Here is a 12,437-nt window from a genome sequence, read left to right on the forward strand (position 1 = left end):
TTCGTTGAGCTTCTTGGATGGCCGGCTTTTCATCTTTCATGATATTGGGAAAGTTTTCTGTCAGCAGTTCCTCAATGATCCTCTCTGTGTTTTCTTAAACAGCAATAAAATTTTTAAATATATACTGTAGAAAAATGTGTAAAACCTTTACAAAGAAAATGTCTACTCATATTGGCATGGAAAGGTCTCTAGCATGTATCAAGTGAAAAACCAGCAGTTTATAGAACAGAATAGTTGGTATGATTCCTTTTAAAACTACCTGCACAAACTGTATGCACTCCTCATTTGCATGACTGTTCCTACCTGTGACTTTGGCATGACAATTGTTCCCATTTTGTAGGTATTAAAGTTTAGAAAAAGGGAATATGCAAATTGCCCAACTTCACTCAGCATGAAAGTGGCAGGACCCGGCTCAGAATGGAAGCAGATGAACTAAAAAGCCCAAGCTCCTAACTACTGCAAGGTTGTTGTTGTTAGTTGCCATCCAGTTGGTTCCGACTCATAGCGACCCTATGTGCAACAGAACGAAACACTGCATTGGGAAAATCTGCTGCTTCAAGTTCTCTTTGCTTTCAGCAAGCAAGGTTGTATCATTTGCAGGTTGTTAATGAGTCTTCTACCAATCCTGATACATACAGTTCAGCTTCTCGGATTCTTTGCTCACCACACAGACTGAATAAGTATGATGAAAGGATAAAACCATGACACGCACCTTTCCTGATTTTAAACCACCCAGTATTCCCTTGCTCTGTTTGATCAACTGCCTCTTGGTCTATGTACAGGTTCCTCATGAGCACAATTGTTCTGGAATTCCCATTCTTCGCAATGTTATCCATAATTTGTTTTGATACACGCAGTCAAATGGCTTGGCATAGTCAACAAAACACAGGTAAACATCTTTCTGGTGTTCTCTGCTTTCAGCCAAAATCCATCTGACATCATCAATGATAGCCCTCATTCCATGTCCTCTTCTGAATCCAGCTTGAATTTCTGGCAATTGCCTGTTGATGTACCTCTGCAACCATTTTTGAATTACCTTCAGCAAAATTTTACTTACGTGTGACATTAATGATATTGCTCAATAATTTCTGCATTAAGTTGGATCACCTTTCTTTGGAATGGGCACAAATATGGATCTCTTCCAATTGGTTGGCCAGATAGCTGTCATCAGATTTTCTTGGCACAGGTGATTAGCACCTCCAGTGCTGCATCTGTTTGTTGAAACATCTCAATTGGTATTCCATCAATTCCTGGAGCCTTGTTTTTCATCAATGCCTTCAGTGCAGCTTGGACTTCTTCCTTCAGTACCATCGGTTCTTGATCATATACTACCTCCTGAAATGGTTAAACATCGACCAATTCTTTTTAGTACAGTCACTCTGTGTATTCCTTCCATTTTCTTTTGATGCTTCCTGTGTTGTTCAATATTTTGCCTGTAGAATCCTTCAAAATTGCAACCTGGGGCTTGAATTTTTTCTTCAGTTCTTTTAGCTTGAGAAATGCTGAAAGTGTTCTTCTCTTTTGGTTTCCTAACTCCAAGTCTTTGCACATTTCATTATAGTACTTTACTTTGTCTTCTCGAGATGTCCTTTGAAATCTTCTCTTCAGTTCTTCTACTTCTTCGTTTCTTTCATTCCCTTTCACTATTGCATGTTTAAGAGCCAGTGTCAGTGACTTCTCTGACATCCATTTTTGACTTTTCTTTCTTTCCTGACTTTTTAAAGACCTTTTGCTTTCTTTGCGTATAATGTCCTTGATGTCATCCCACAACTTGTCATTAGCATTCAGTGCATCAAATCTATTCTTGAGATGGTCTCTAAAGCCAGGCGGGATATACTCAAGGTTGAAATTTGGCTCTCGTGAACTTGTTTTAATTTTCTTCAGCTTCAACTTGAACTTGTATATGAGCTGTTCCATAGTTGGCCTCTGGCCTTGTTCTGACTGATGTTACAGAGCTTTTCCATCGTCTCTTTCCACAGATGTAGTCGATTTGATTCCTGTGTTTTCCATCTGGTGTGGTCCACGTGTATAGTTACTGTTTATGTTGTTGAAAAAAGGTATTTCCGATGAATAGGTTGTTGGTCTTGGAAAATTCTATCATGCGATCTCCAGCATCATTTCTATTACCAAGGCTGTATTTTCCAACTACTGATCCTTCTTCATTTCCACCTTTCACATTCCAATAACCAGTAATTATCAGTGCAGCCGGATCACATGTTTGATCAATTTCAACCCTGCAGAAATTGGTAAAAATCTTCAATTTCTTTATCTTTGGCTTTAGTGTTTGATGTGCAAATTTGAAGAATAGTTGTATTAACTGGTCTTCCTTGTAGGCATATAGATATTATTCTATCACTGACAGTGTTGTACTTCAGGATAAATCTTGAAATTTTCCTTTCGATGATGAATGTAAAGTCATTCCTCTTCAATTTGTTGTTCCTGACATAGCAGACCATATGATTGTCTGATTCACAATGGCTAATACCAGTCCATTCCAACTCACTAATGCCTAGGATATTGATCTTTATGTGTTCCATTTCATTTTTGATGACTTCCAATTTTCCTTAATACTTTGTACATGCCATGTTGTGATTACCAATGGATGTTTGTAGGTGTTTCTTTTCACCTGAGTTGTGCCTCATCAGCAAATGAAGTTACCAAAAGCTTGACTCAATCCACATCATCAAGGTCGACTCTATTTTGAGGAGGCAGCTCTTCTCCAGTCGTATTTTAGTGCCTTAATGTCAGGTGCTCATCTTCTGGCAATATGGGAAACAATTTTCTGCTGCTATTCATAAGGTTTTCTCTGGCCAGTTTTTTCAGAAGTATACAGCCAGGTCCTTCTTCCTAGTCTGTCTAGTCTGGAAGCTCAGCTGAAACCTATCCATCATGTGTAACCTTGCTTGTATTTGGAATATCAATGGCATAGCTTCCAGAATCACAGCAAAACTCAAGCTACTGCAGTAAGACAAACAGATGGACTCATGGTGGTGACAATGTACTGACTATAAAATATAAAGGGCCTTTTATCACACATATACTACAAAAAGTAATTCATATAAAAAAACTCAGAGAATACAAAGGAAGAGCATGTTGAAATGAGAAGAAGAAAGCATAAACTAATTAACATGAGAGATAAAGTAACATGAGAGATGACTGAAGTAAAAAATTTCTGCTATCATTATAGAGGTTAAACTTCTCTATGGAGAGAAATCTCTCTCATATGTACACCCTGGGGATATAATTACTGGTACTTTTTGTTTTCTTCTGTATTTTTAAAACTTTTTACACTGTCTATGCAGTTTATTTAATAACAAAACTGTTAGTTACAAAGTGTTCTGAGTAATAGATTTATCAGATCTATGGAGCATAAATTATCAAATTTCAAATACTAGGAATAAAAAATTACATATTATAATAAAACATTTGTGAATGTAATTTATTCCATAATGATTTCTATCTTGCTTCAGCTTTATATATATATATAAATGGTTTCAGAAGTATTATAAGTAGAGAGAGTCCTGATAAAATGTCAGACAAATCAGATTTTATAGTATTTTGGCACCTTCTTCCCTTGAAGGCTGAGATTTGATGTAAATGTCAGGGTTATAATCTATATTTTCCACATGTTGTATAGCTAAGGAAACTACTCTGTACAGGTTTATTTGCTTGAAGTTATTGAACAGTAAAAATGCTTCATAATTTGAATAAGAGCTCATATGATTATTTACTATGATCCTTTGCATAACTAAAAATTAATGTAAAATACTTTCTGTCTCAATGGAAATGGCAGGTTGCAGTATCAGATTGTCTGGATTAGACACTTCAAAAAAAGATAGCAGAAAATCTTCAAGTATTACACCAAGGGAGCCCATCTAATTCCTAGTAGATCAGCATGTTCTTATGAACTGCTTATAGTTACCCAGGGGAAAATTGAACCAAAAATTAACTGGAAAAAATAACTTTTGCATAGCTATTCTGCAAAAGTCTAAGAGTGGCTCTCAGTATTATTCTTTTTCTGTCGTTGATTAAATTAATGTTTAGACATTCCTCTGAATCCTGAATCCAAACTGATTAAATATTAAGTATTACTTTCACTGTTACTAAAATAAGACCTGAAATAATCAAAAGTATTTTCCACTGTGAATTTTATCTCTTTATATTTTAGCATCTGATGGGCAGATTTTCCTTCTTACTGGGAAGCAAGACTTTCTTAGTCATCCAGACTCCAGCTCTGGGGTTTGTGGGTGGGCCTGGAGCTCATGGATGAACCTCACAGGGTCTTGAAACAACCTTCAATGATGTGTGAGTTTGCATGTACAATTATCTGAGGAAAGGGTCTATAACATACAGCAGATCTCGACTGGGTCTGTGACACCATTTCTTCCCCTAAAAAGAGATAAGAACCACTGGGAGGAAAATCTATGACTTTATCAACCAACTAGGAAGTGAAGAAGTTTGAGCTAAGGACTTTATAGAAACGTATTTTCTTGTGTTCACTTCAGGAAAGTTCATGTGTTAGGCTGACACTGAAGAGCTGGGTTGGAGGTCAGGAAAGGGGATTAGAAAAATTAAGTGAAGCTCACATTATGCCCAGTGTTGTTAGAATACCTTATGTGATTAAGTGTAGGCCTTAACTTTAGGTCAAATAGTCATGAGCAACTCAAGATAATCAGAGTAAATGAATAGGAAACTGAGCCTTTGAGACCCAATTTGTGTACTTGTGGAATATGGCCTCTGATTGACTGGAGAAATATGGCTTTATCGATGACTAGAAGAGACATATTAAGAGGGAAAGAGTACTCTCTGTGCAGGCAGTTGTGTCACATAAAGATGACTCATAGGAGGAGCAGTTTTTCAAGCCTTTATGGAAGAGCTCACGATTTGAGGGTAAACCAGTTGCTGTGGAGTCGATTCTGCCTCATGGCAACCCCATGTATGTCACAGTACAACTGTGCTCCATACGGTTTTCAATAACTGATTTTTCAGAAGTAGACTGCCAGGCCTTTCTTCTGAAGTGGCTCTGGGTGGACTTGAACCACCAACCTTTTGGTTAGCAGCCAAGCATATTAACTATCTGCACCACCCAGGGACTGTGATCTGAGGGTAAACCTTGTCAATTGGAGGGTCTCATGTATCTCCCAGTCTCCAGGGGTCCTCAGAGAACCTCCATAATGGCTGAGAGACCTAAGAGGGGGTGAACATGCCTGTCTTTCCTATTCTGTGCCTGCAGCCTCTGTTGCCCTCCTCTGTTGCATTCACTTTCAAGACACCACATTTATGAGCACAGTATTTGTGAGATGGAATTTCTCACCTTGAGCTCTAAGACAGTGAAGACAAAATAACACAGTGTTCTCTAGGTTGGAAGTGTCATCACCAAGAGCTATATCACAGGGACTAGATCAAATAGTTCTACTGAGCACAGAAATAACCCCCTAATACCTGGCCTTAGAACTCTGAGATGGATTCTAGGGAGGGGTTCTCATCTTCAAAGTCCCCTACTCCTCAGGAAGTACCTCTGATCATGACCCACTTCCTCTGCATTTTTGGTTCAGGTGTCACCTGCACCACCAACTCTGAACTCCTCCTGTGGAAAAGTGCAAGGAGGTACATTGATCTCTGCACATTGATCTTAACCCATACAAGCACAAACTGCAGAAATAAAAGGTTAGTGAGGCAGTACGTGAGAGATGCTATCACAATTAGCCTTGCAGCTCTGTAGGTTGTTTTTTATTTTATGTTAAACGTTGGTTAATCTTGGGAATGGAGAACCTAGACCTAGTTCTAGAAATTCTATGTTGAAAGGATAATAGCCATAAAGACATATATTAATAATAAAGGCTGGTGACAGAAATCAGGAAAATGAATGCACAAAGGCAAGCTAATGCATGACAAATGAGTTGGTGCATTGGAATGGACACTTTACTTATCAGCTTTTGGCGTTTTGCTCTAATTTGGCTTAGTTTGCCAAGATCCATGAGCTTTGGTGAGTGTTAGGCACATGAGTGCACTCTGTGTGCAATTAAGGGAACAAATGAGGCTATTTGGGAAACATCAGGTAGGAAGAGCTGGTGGTGGGATCAGGAGGAAGTGGCATTTAAGGTGTTTGCGCACAGCTGGGGAGGGGGCTTCCTGCAAAGGACATACCATTCTTCTAGAAAGAAACAATGATCATACAAGCTTCTGAAGAGAGAAAAGGAAACACTGGATTCCCAAATCAAGAAAAAATAATTTAACTCTTAAGTCTGACTCAAAACTTCTCCATCTAGACCAATGTGTCTGAATTAGTTACAATTTATAAAACTAAGTCTGACTATAAATATTAACAGGATACGAAATTCCCTTTCCTTCCTAAGGGAAAAATTCTTTACTAACTATTCAGGATATATTGTTTCCTCAGGGAAAAGTAAAATAGTATTTATCTAGGAGGAGAAAGGTGATTAAAAAATACCAAACTTGTTCTCTACTTCATTAAGCAGAGTTATTATGCTATTCTAAGAAAAACACCAACATAGAATAGTAAGGCCTGGGTTCTAAATCTATTCTTATCAAAATTTAGGGGTCAACTACTACTTTTTTGTGGTTCTGGTCCCCTGGTAGTTGAGATAATTTTTCCCTTGATATATTTTATCGGTGGCTTGCACAACCTCAAACTGACATTCCAAAACCCCCATCACCAACGGCAGTTCCGTGAGCTGAAGGAGACTCACAGACTATGAAGAATGGGGTTGGATAGCAAACAGACCCAGAGATGCTTTTCTGAGTTGATGGGAAAGCCTGCCTAGGAAAGCCTCATTAACAAAGGAAGAAGGAACAGTGCTCACATAGCATCTTAATATTAGTAACCCAGATAGGACAAGGAAAGAAGTTGATCGGAAACAGAATTCTCACATCATGTTAAGAGTATGGAGTGGGGATGTATACAGCATCTTCAGTGCAAGCTATAGAGCTTTACTGAAAAGGGGGCTGTTGGTGGAAACTGTAAATGAGCACAATGCATAATGTCATGAACATTTTACGGGAATCAGCAAAGTCTTATAATACTAGAGTATGCTAACCTTTGATTGGGTAATGTTAGAAACTTGTGCAAACTGTGCTTTGGGTCGCTCTTGTACATCAGTCTACATTCTACCACTCCTGGGAGATCTGTATGTTTCATGGAATAGCAAATGTGACTTGTGAGGGAAGTTGCCCCAAAACAAGCCTATTCTGGTGCAGAAGGAACAGGTCTTTTTTTTTTTTTTCAATTTTATTTTATCGTTGTACTTTAAGTGAAAGTTTACAATTCACGTTAGTCTCATACAAAAATTTATACATTGTTATGTGACCCTAATTGCTCTCCCTATACTGTAACAGCACACTCCTCCTTTCCACCCCGGATTTCCCATGTCCATTCAACCAGCTCCTGACCCTCTTTGCCTTCTCATCTCATCTCTGGACAGGAGCTGCCCCTTTAGTCTCATGTATCTACTTGAGCTAAGAAGCATACTCTTCACGAGTATCATTTTATGTCCCATAGTCCAGTCTAATCTTTGACTGAAGAGTTGGCCTTGGGAATGGTTTAGTGCTGGGTTGACAGAGTCCGGGGGCCATGCTTTCTGGAGTTCCTCCAGTCTCACTCAGACCATGAAGTCTGGTCTTTTTACTAAAATTTGAATTTTACATCCCACTTTTCTTCTGCTCCGTCAGGGACTCTCTGTTGTGTTCCCTGTCAGGGTGGTAATTGGTGGTAGCCAGGCACCATCTAGTTCTTCTGGTCTCAGGCTTTTGCAGTCTCCAGTTTATGTGGCCCCTTCTGTCTCTTAGGCTAACGCTTTCCTCGTGACTTTGGTGTTCTTCATTCTCCTTTACTCCAGGTGGGTTGGGACCAATTGATGCATCTTAGATGGCCATTCACTAGCTTTTAAGACCCCAGATGCCCAGATGCAGAACATTTTTTCAATAAACTTTGTTATGCCAATTGACCTAGATGTCCCCTGAAAGCATGGTCCCCAGACCTCTGACCCTGCTACTAGGAACAGATAATTTTTTAACAATGTGGTTCTGGCACACAGCATGATATATTTTTAAATAAACAAGAAAATAAGTAACAGCTTACATCTCTAAAGCCTTTCCAGTCCCAGTCCAAAGAGGTGTAGGACTTGATCTCTTTTCAATAAAATGCTGGCCTGATTTCATGTAATTTCTCTGGATACTGAATTTCTGTTAGGTTTCTTGAGACAAGATGCATGCACACATGCGCTTCCACCCCATGGATGCATCAAATCCATCTGCAAACCATTTATCCTCAAAGTTTTTTCTCTTTTTCATCTTCCTATCAATGTGTTTGCCAAGAACCAGACCAGAACAAAAAGAAAAATAAAAAGTAAGGTGGGATGGGGTTAGGAAGGACAAGTGGCCAGTTCTTCTGACTCAAGAGAAATTTAAATGCAGTTTTCTCCTTTCCATTTATTTTTATTATTTACATTATGTCTTTTTAAGACTTTCTTTTAAAGTATTTTCTTTAAACTCCAGAGATGGGGAATGATATCATAGAATCATAACATTTTACTATTATAGGAAAACTTGGAAATTCAGCTTATGAATCAGAGGACTGAAGCCCAGAGCAGTCGAGTTATTTTTTCCAGTTCACCCATCAGCTGGTAAATAAGCTGCAAGTAGAATCTTGGTATTCTTTCTATTAAAACAAGCCTCCTGTTTATTTAAAGATATTATTAATGATGTCTAAAAATATTAATAATAGTTAATTTTTAAAATGTTTACAAGTTTCAGCCAGTATTCTAAGCACATCTTGTGCCTTATAGAACTTAATTTTATAACAACCCCATGAAGTAGGTACTACTATTATAGTAATTTTATAGGTAGGGAGACTGTGGTGCGGAGAGTTTAAGTAACTTTTCCAAGATCATTCAGTAGCAAATACCAAAGCCAGGATTTGCTTCCCAGCAGTCTGGCTCTGGAGCCCATGTTATTATCCACTCTGCTAAATTGCCTCTCCCTTAAAAATGTTTGTAAGGCTTATGTAAACCTTGGAAGTCATATAACATTTTTGTATTTCTACTGCAATTTGTTTTAATGAACCAAAACATTAATTTGCTAAATGGCTGGTCTTTGACTATAATTGCCCCTTTTCAGAGTCTGAGGCTATTGAAAACTTGTACTTGCTTTTTCAGGATCCACTATGAAGAAAATGAGTTGAGTGGTTAATAGAAGGAGGCTACTTTGTTGAATAGATAACTTTAAAAAATGCTGCAATGAGAAACATTTGGTTTAGGAAAACTGGATAAGCATAAGAACAAAATCACACTGGAAAATATACATGGACATAAGCAAGTAGCTAATGCTAGGAAATTATAAACTTAGACATGAATTTCCTTAGTTTTGGGGTATATACTTCCAAAGCCCCAGACAGATTTCTTCTAATAAAGGCCATGTCACCATGAGGACTTATATGTGTAACAAGAGGTACACAGACAGCACTCTGTGCTAGGTTTTGACTAGCCTCAACTAGTTTTCCCACCCAAGGTTTCCAGATTGTTCAATTTATTAATGACCAACAAAGGCAATCAGCACCATATGCCCAGTTCTCCTAGGCCCTCTCTTGAAAGGCAACTGCCCCGTCCACTAGGGCCGGACTAAAAGCTGATGGGCCGTGGGCCGCTGGTCTCTGGATGATGTGGGGAAGCTACCCATTTGCTGTGAGCCAACCTAAATCAATTCTTACAAATGTAGATATCTTTATCTTATAAATATAGATGGCCTCTGACAATACATAGGTGGAAGTTATCCACCCACTCCCCCCACAACTTCACAATTAGTAGTACATTGCAGTGCAAATAATTCTCAGACAAAATTCTGCCACGAGTACAAACATTTCTTAGGAGGCAGGTACAAAAACATTATACATCCTGTTCCCATAAGCTCCATGATGCCCTGGCTCTCTGCCCATTTGGGTATTTCGATTAGTGCTTTGCATGAAAGGATCACTCTGAGGCCAGTGCACAATATTCTGATGGCAAAATATTCAGCATGCCTTCTCATTGAATCATGAGCCTGGTGCCTCCATAAAGGGGTGAGTGGGAGGTAGGGAGAGGGCAAAAATGAGTCCTAGACCCAGACGCTGAGTTGGGCTGCTGAGCTTGCTGGATACATTGTTCACGGAAAGGCAGATATTGAAGGTCCTTGCTGTCATCCTGAAAGGGCAGAGATGCTTCTATATTCTTTCCAGCCAACTACATGTCTTCAACATTACTCATTTCACCAATGAAAATGTATTTCTGTCAAGCCTGCTGCTAATTAGTGAACTCTCTGATGACAGTCATTTGCCTAGAAACCATTGGAGAGTGGATTCCTGATTGGAGTGCTTCAATATTAACAAAGCATTTATTGAGAGTGTATTATTACTGCAATATATAGTTATCACATCTTTATATTGAGGTTTAAAAATAAACCACAGATAACATAACCACACTGGGAAAATCAACAATCCAGGGTACAGCAGTGGTTGTAAACTTGAGCTACATGATCTTAAAGGAACAAAACCACCCTCTTTCCTTCTTCCTTTTTCTCTCCAATTTCCTTACCTGGTAAGTCCTGGAGCAGATTTGTGGCTTGTCTTACTCTACACAGAAACTATAAACACAGAAAGTTGGGAAGACTGCCAGTTTTCCATTCGCAAATGAAACCGTCCTGCATCTCCTAATACTCAGCTGTCACGGAGGGGACTTCAGGCTGGAAGAGAAAGGTAAACCAGACAAAAAAGGGAAGTGGTTTCCCCTCAACTGCTCTCAGGAAAAGGGAGCTAAAGGAACCAGAACAGCATTCTTTTTCTCGTTTCCCCCTTTAATTTATTCATTCTTTCTAAAAATATTTATTCAGATTCTTTTATGTGTCAGGCAATGTGCTAGATGCTGGGATATAGCAGTGGACAAGATATTCAAAGTCTTGCTCCTATACTGTAGGGAGGAGAGACAGACAATGGACATTTCTATATATTAATAATGTACACATAAAACAATTTTAGATACTGATTAGTACATAATTTAAGACCTGATTGGTAAGAAGGGGTAAAACCATGAAAGGATCTAGAAGAAGAACATTCCAGACAAAGGATATGGCGGAGTAAAGTCACTGAGGTTAATTTGTAGAGAAATTCAAAGAATAGTCTAAGAGGTAAGCAAAGATTGGGCTTTATAAACCAGAGAAAGGCAGTTGATATTTAATTCTAAGTATGAAGTGAAACTATTGGAAGCTGTAAGCAGGAGAGTCATATGGTCTGGTTTACTTTTCAGAAAGATTACTCCACTGGCTGTGTGGAAAATCAATGAGGGACTAGAGAGGAAGGACGGAGACAGTTAGGAGTCTTTCGCAGTAGTTTAGACAAAAGATGATGGTGTCTTGGAATAGAGTGGTGGAAGTGAAGATAGATGAAAAGAGAGATTAGGTGAACTTTTGAGGTAAAACTGAAAAGACTTGCTGATAAATTATACGTGGGCTGGGAGGAAAAAAGAAATAAGGATAACAACTTTTTTTTTTTTCTTCTTCTAAAATTTTAAACAACTATTGAACCACAGAGTTGGAGTCCAACATAAGCCCTGGTTTTACTACCTTATGAATTTCTCTCTATCCTCATAGCTTCTGGATGCTACAGTTTATGCCTCTATCATCTCTGATGTGACTGTTATCCAAATGACCTCCAATCTATCTTTCTGCAATCTGTCTCCTGCAAATGTAGTCACCTTTCCATAATGACAATCTGATCATAGTACAATGCTCACATCGATCTTCAAGATAAAATCCAAATTCCTTACACCAGCATGTAAGGCCCTTCCTGATCTGGCTCCTGCTTACCTCTCAGCCTCTCCCATCCCTAACCAAGTGTTTCTCTCTCACTTCCACCTCTCCATATCCTTCATTAAAGCCATAATGACCTCTTTACACTTCCCAGAACACATCATGTTCTCTTTATTTTTTTTTACTGTTGTAATTAAATGAAGTTTACATTTCAAGTTAGTCTTCCATACAAATTTTTTTTTTTTACATACATTGTTATGAGACCCTAACCGCTCACCCTATTCTGCGACAGCACACTCCTCCCCTCCGCTCCTAATTCCTCATGAACATTCAACCAGCTCCTAACTCTGTCTGCCTTCCCCTCTCACCTCTGGACAGAAGCCGCCCCTTTGGTTTCTTGTATCTACTTGACTAAGAGGCACATTCTTCACGAGTATCACTTTATGTCCCACAGTCCAGTCCAATCCCTGTCTGAAGAGTTGGCCTCAGAAATTGTTTTACTTCTGGGGTGACAGAGAGTCCAGCGGCCATGCTTTCTGGGGCGCCTCCAGTCTCAGTCAGACCATTAAGTCTGGTCTTCTTACTAGCATTTGAATTCTGCATCCCATCATTCTACTGCTCCATCAGGGACCCTCTGTTGTGTT

General features: G+C 38.9%; 1 long non-coding RNA gene across 4 annotated transcripts in view; it reads right to left on the reverse strand.

Annotated features, from left to right (window-relative positions):
- Positions 1-12,437, reverse strand: part of LOC111820708 (uncharacterized) — a 275,419-nt gene that overhangs the window by 46,779 nt on the left and 216,203 nt on the right. For 3 of the 4 annotated variants that reach the window (XR_002824221.1, XR_002824220.1, XR_002824223.1), the window contains 2 exons: positions 10,584-10,731; positions 8,074-8,314 (listed from right to left, as the gene is read on the reverse strand). This is a non-coding gene — a long non-coding RNA (uncharacterized LOC111820708). Of the gene's footprint in view, positions 1-8,073; positions 8,315-10,583; positions 10,732-12,437 lie in introns of those variants that run through there. The other variant, XR_002824222.1, reaches the window with a different exon arrangement.

The sequence above is a fragment of the Trichechus manatus genome, unplaced genomic scaffold (assembly GCF_000243295.1).
Source record: "Trichechus manatus latirostris isolate Lorelei unplaced genomic scaffold, TriManLat1.0 scaffold00047, whole genome shotgun sequence".
Taxonomy (NCBI): Eukaryota; Metazoa; Chordata; class Mammalia; order Sirenia; family Trichechidae; genus Trichechus; species Trichechus manatus.